This window comes from Eschrichtius robustus, chromosome 5, assembly GCF_028021215.1.
Source record: "Eschrichtius robustus isolate mEscRob2 chromosome 5, mEscRob2.pri, whole genome shotgun sequence".
Taxonomy (NCBI): Eukaryota; Metazoa; Chordata; class Mammalia; order Artiodactyla; family Eschrichtiidae; genus Eschrichtius; species Eschrichtius robustus.
The window spans coordinates 136317946-136322696 of record NC_090828.1 but is presented as its reverse complement, the minus strand read 5'-3'; positions in this window follow the sequence as shown (position 1 = coordinate 136322696).

Sequence of the window (4751 nt, the reverse complement as noted above, 5' to 3'; positions counted from 1 at the left end):
TAGTTGCAGCATGTGGGCTATCTAGTTGTAGTGTGCAGGCTTAGTTGCCCCATGGCATGTGGAATCTTAGTTCCCTGACCAGGGATCGAACCAGTGTCCCCTGCATTGCAAGACAGATTCTTAACCACTGGACCACCAGGGAAGTCCCTCTAGATAACGTTTTGCACTTTGCTTTTTTTGTTTTTGTTAAACTTAACAGTAAATTCTGGAAATCATATCAATTCATAGAGATTTTCCTCTTTCAAAAAAATTCAAAAATTTTATTTTTTATTGAGGTAACATTGGTTTATAACACTAAGTTTCAGGTATGCAACATATTTCTACTTCTCTGCTCACCACCAAAAATTTAGTTTCCATCTGTCACCACACAGTTGATCCCCTTTACCCATTTCACCTTCCCCCACACCCCTTTTCCTCAGGTAACCACCACCAGAAAGAAAAATACCAAATGATTTCACTCATATGTGGAATATAAAAAAGAAACAAACAGAAACAAAAGAATGAACCAAATCCTCTGTCCTTTTTTTTTTTTTTTTTTAAACAACTTCCATTGTGGGAATGTACCATTGTTTATTTAGCCGCTGTTATTATGGACTGAATGTTTGTGTCCTCTCAAAATTCCTGTGTTGAAGTCCTAACCCCCATTATGATTGTATTAAGAGTTGGGGGGGTGAGCCTTGGGAGATGATTAGATTTGGATGAGGGTAGAACCCCTTTCATGGGATTAGTGCTCTTATAAGAAGAGGAAGAGACACAAGAGCTCTCTCTCCATGAGTTTGTACAGGGGAAAAGACAGGTGAGCCAGAGAGAAGGCAGCTATCTGCAAGCCAGGAAGTGGGCCTTCACTAGACATCAAATCTGCTGGCACCATGATCACGGACCTCCCAACCTTCAGAACTGTGAGAAATAAATTTCTGTTGTTTAAGCCACCCAGTTTATGGTATTTTGTTATGGTAGCCAGAGCAGACTAAAACAAAGTGTGGCATTTGGATTGTTGAAAATATTCTGCAACTGCAAACAATGCTTTGATGATAAACATCACGCAATGTATTTTCTTATTGTCGGGTATATCTTCAGGGTAAATTCCTAGAAACGGGATTGCTAATTCAAAAGGTAAGTGCATGGGTAGTTTTGTTAGATACTGCCAAATTACCCTTTACAAAAGTTGTACTAATTCACATTTCCTCCAACAATTTATGAGATGCTTGTTTATCCACTTCCTCACCATCAGAGTGGGTTGTCATTTTAAAAACTTGATAATGCGATAGGTAAGAAATGGTATTTTAGTGCAGTTTTAATTTGCTTTTCTCTTATGAGTGAGGTTGAAAAAATTTTCATTTTCATATATAATTTTTTGAATTGCCTTTTATCTTTTGCCAGTTTTTCTTTGTTTTTATTTTTGTTTTTACCCTCTTTCCCCCTCAGTTTTTAAGTTACTTATATACTGGCATATTGGTCTTTTATCTGTAATGTATGTTGCAAATATTTTCTTCCAGTCTGTCGATTGTCTTATGACTTTGTTTATGGTGATATTTGCCATGAAAAATCATTATTTTTTATTTTAATCAAATTTATCGGGGGACTTCCCTGGTGGTGCAGTTGTTAAGACTCCGTGCTCCCAACGCAGGGGGCCCAGGTTCAATCCCTGGTCAGGGAACTAGATCCCACATGCATGCCACAACTAAGAGTACCCATGCCACAACTAAAGAGCCAGCAAGCCACAACTAAGGAGCCTGCCTGCTGCAACTAAGACCCAGCACAACCAAATAAATAAATATTTTTAAAAATTAGCAATCTTTTTTTTTTTTAGTGCACTTAGTGAATCTGGATTTGAGTCATAGTTAGCAAGCCTTCCTCTATATGCAGATTAAAGAGAAATTCACCTAGTTTTCTCCTAATACTTATATGGATTCAGTTTACATTTAGATCATTTGGAATTTATTCTTGAATATGGTGTGAGGTATAGCTCAATCTTATCCTTTCCCCAAATGGCTAACCAATTGTTCCAGCATCATTTATGAAAAAGTCCATTTTTTGCCCTAGTGATTTGAGTTGCTACCTTTATCATATACTAAAGTTCCATATGTACTTGACTTAATTTCTGATTTTTCTATGATAGACTTGACAAACTGTGATAACAGGCTTGTTTGTTCAAGTGCTAGCACCACATTGCTCTAATTATAGATGTTTTATAGTATGTTTTAACGTCTTGTATGGCTAGTCACCTTATATCTTTTCCTTTTAGAGTTTTCCTTGCTATTTTTGGATTGCATGTTTATTTTTCCGTATGTAGTCTAGCACCAACTTGTTCCATTAAAAAATCTTATTGTTAGCCAAGACATGGAAACAACATAACTGTCCATCGACAGATGAATGGATAAAGAGGATGTGGTACATATATACAATGGAATACTACTCAGCCAAAAAAGAATGAAATAATGCCATTTGCAGCAACATGGATACAACTAGAGATTATCATACTAAGTGAAGTAAGTCGGAAAGAGAAAGACAAATACCATATGATATCACTTATATGTGGAATCTAAAGTATGACACAAATGAACCTATCTGTGAAGCAGAAACAGACTCACAGACATAGAGAATAGACTTGTGGTTACCCAGGGGGAGGGGGATGGGGGAGGGATTGATTGGGAGTTTGAGGTTAGTAGATACAAATTATTACATGTAGGATGGATGGAAAAAAAGGTCCTACTGTATAACATAGGGAACTATGTTCAATGTCCTGGGATAAACCATAATGGAAAAGAATATAAAAAAGAATGTATATATATATATATATATATATATATATATGTATAACTGAGTCACTTTGCTGTACAGCAGAAATTAACACAACATTGTAAATCAACTATACTTCAATTTTTTAAAAAGTAAATAAAAAATCATTGTTATTTTTATTGGATTGCATTCAATTTATAAATTAACTTAGGGAGACCTGACATTTTTATAATATTGAGTTATTTTACAAAAGAACAAGAAATGTCTTTCCATTTGTTCAAGGCTACTTTTCTGTTGCTAAAGTTTCCCTCATGTATATGTTTTTAGATTTCTTATTATATTTATTCCTAAGTAATTTATCTTCTCTGTGTCACATAGATGGGATTTTCTCTATTATATACTCTTACCGGTCATTGTTTGTATAGTTGAAGTCTGTTGATTTCTATATGATAATTTTACAGCCTGCTACTTTATTGAAATGTTAGTTTTATCATTGATTCCCTAGAGTTTTCTGTGTACATTAAAATCATTTGCAAAATAGAGATAGTTTTAATTTTCTTTTCCAAATATCATGCCTGTAATTGATTCTCTTGTGTAATTGGCTAATACCTCTAGTATAATGTTGAATAGTAGTGGAGACAGTGGGCAAACTTACCTTGTTCCTGATCTTACTGGAAAGTTCTATTTCCCCATTAAATGAAATGCTGGCTTTAAGCACAAAGGGGTGTGTGTGTGTGTGTGTGTATGCGTGTGTACATGTGCACATGTGTGTATTCACATGTTAAAAAATATCCATCAATTTCTATTTTCCTGAGTGTTTTAAACAGGAATCAGTAATGATTTTTGCCAAAGGCTTTTCAGCATCTGTGGAAATAAAGAGATTTTTCTCCTTAAATCTATACATAGAGTGTGTTAGTTAATTTATTAATATTTAATCAACCTTGTATTCCTGAATAAATCCCACTTGGATATGTTGTATCATTTTTATAGTGTGGTGTTGGATTCTGTTCATTAGTATTTTATGTAGACTGTTTTCATGAATATTCATGAGTGATATTTGTAATTTTCTTTTTCTTTATCAGGTTTTTGTATTATTTGTCTTTTATAAGAAGAGTTAAGAAGTTTTCCTTCATTTTCAAAGCTCTGGAAAAAGTTGTGAAGCACTATGACTATCTGGTCTTTGAAATCGTCAAAGAAATTTTGGTGAAACCTTAGGCCTTTGTTCTTTTTTATATGGAAATTCCTTGATAAGTTTCTCTATTTCTTCTAGGGAAATTAGTCTGTTTAAACTGGCTGTCTCTAATGGGGTCAATTTTGATGAACTGTGTTTTATTTTTTTTAAATTTATTTTATTGAAGTATATTTGATTTACAATGTTGTGTTAATTTCTGCTGTACAGCAAAGTGATTCAGTTACACACACACACACACACACACACACACACACACATTCTTTTTCATATTCTTTTCCATCATGGTTTATCACAGGATATTGAATATAGTTCCCTGTGCTCTACAGTAGGACCTTGTTGTTTATCTATCCTATATATACTAGTTTGCATCTGCTAATCCCAAACTCCCAGTCCATCCCTCCCTCACCCCCCACCCTTGGCAACCACAGGTCTGTTCTCTATGTCTGAGCGTCTGTTTCTGTTTCGTAGATAAGTTGCTTTGTGTCATATTTTAGATTTCACATATAAGAGATATCATATGATATTTGTCTTTCTCTTTCTGACTTACTTCACTTAGTATGATAATCTCTATGCATCCGTGTTGTTGCAAATGGCATTATTTCATTCTTTTTTAAGGCTGAGTAATATTCCATTGTATATATGTACCACATCTTCTTTATCCATTCATCTGTTGATGGACATTTAGGTTGCTTCTGTGTCTTGGCTCTTGTGAATAGTGCTGCTATGAACACTGGGGTGCATGTATCCTTTCAAATTATAGTCTTGTCCAGATATATGCCTGGGAGTGGGATTGCTGGATCATATGGCAACTCAACTTTTA